The sequence below is a fragment of the Macaca mulatta genome, chromosome 17, assembly GCF_049350105.2.
Source record: "Macaca mulatta isolate MMU2019108-1 chromosome 17, T2T-MMU8v2.0, whole genome shotgun sequence".
Lineage (NCBI taxonomy): Eukaryota > Metazoa > Chordata > Mammalia > Primates > Cercopithecidae > Macaca > Macaca mulatta.
The window spans coordinates 7,404,956-7,406,265 of record NC_133422.1 but is presented as its reverse complement, the minus strand read 5'-3'; the positions used below and the strand labels follow the sequence as shown (position 1 = coordinate 7,406,265).

Below are 1,310 nucleotides of genomic sequence, written 5' to 3'. Positions count from 1 at the left end.
TTTAACTGTGGGCCTTTGGTCCTCATCATCATCTCTGATTACCTTTTCCAGGAGACTGAGGGACATGCTTTGTCTTAATTTTTAAAGAAACATGAGACCCAAACAAGCAGGTAGTAATATTTCTTAGGACTTGGTGAGGCTTTGTCCCCAGGGTTCACTTCTTCATCAGGACCACAGGAGAGACTCAGGAAAGGAACGCTTGGGGAAACGGGTCTACATACAGATGCTAAAAGTAGGCTCCAAGGCAGTAAAGCTGCGCTTGCTTTGGCTGCACATATACTAAAATTGGAATGATACGGAGAAGATTAGCATGGCCCCTTAAATAAATACATAGAAACAAAAGCAGTAAAGCTGTGATAAACACGCCACAGCTGATGTCTGGTGGAACTATTCACATTAGCAAAGACATGGAACCAACCTAGGTGCACACCAATGGTGGATTGGATGAAGGTAACATGGTGCATATACACTACGAAATTCTACACAGCTATTAAAAAGAATGAAATCGTGTCCTTTTGTTTGTTTGTTGAGACGAAGTCACCTAGGTGAGACTATAGTGGCACGATCTCGGCTCACTGCAACCTCTACCTCCTGGGTTCAAGCAATTCTCCTGCCTCAACCTCCTGAGTAGCTGGGATTATAGGCACCTGCCACCACACCCATCTAATTTTTTACGTTGTTGTTGTAGTTTTAGTAGAAATGGGGTTTCACCACGTTGGCCAGGCTGGTCTCAAACTCCTGAGCTCAGGTAATCTGCCCGCCTCAGCCTCCCAAAGTGCTGGGATTACAGGCGTGAGCCACTGTGCCCAGCCTTGAAATCATGTCCTTTGGAACAGCATGGATACAGCTGGGGGCCATTTTCCTAAATGAATTAATACAGAAACAGAAAATCAAATACTACATGTTCTCACTTATAAATAGGAGCTAAACAAAGAGAACGCATGAACATAAAGATGGAAACAGTAGATACCAGGGACTCCAAAAGAGAGGAGGGAGGGAGGGGGCAAGGGTTGAAAATCTGCCTTTCAGGTACTATGTTCACTATTTGGGTGGCGGGCTCAATAGAAGCTTGAACCCCAGCATTTTGCAACACATCCATGTAAGAAACTTGCACATCCAGGTTGCATCCTTGAATCTGAAAGTCTTAGAAAAAGCAGTAAAGTATGAGGTTTATGGGGCACAGCAGTAGATGACGTAAGTCAGCTTCACCCGTTTCCTTGCTGGGCACCTGCAGTGCTCAGAACCACCTGGGGCCCTCCCGGAAGAGAGGTGTTGGGGGACATCCCTTCTCTGTGATGGAAACGGCCTGA

General features: G+C 45.7%; 1 non-coding gene across 1 annotated transcript; it reads left to right on the top strand.

Annotated features, from left to right (window-relative positions):
- The first annotated feature begins 255 nt into the window (after positions 1-255).
- On the top strand, positions 256-358 carry LOC114673672 (U6 spliceosomal RNA). The gene has a single exon (XR_003724433.2). It is a non-coding gene; the product is annotated as a U6 spliceosomal RNA (small nuclear RNA).
- The last annotated feature ends 952 nt before the right edge of the window (positions 359-1,310 follow it).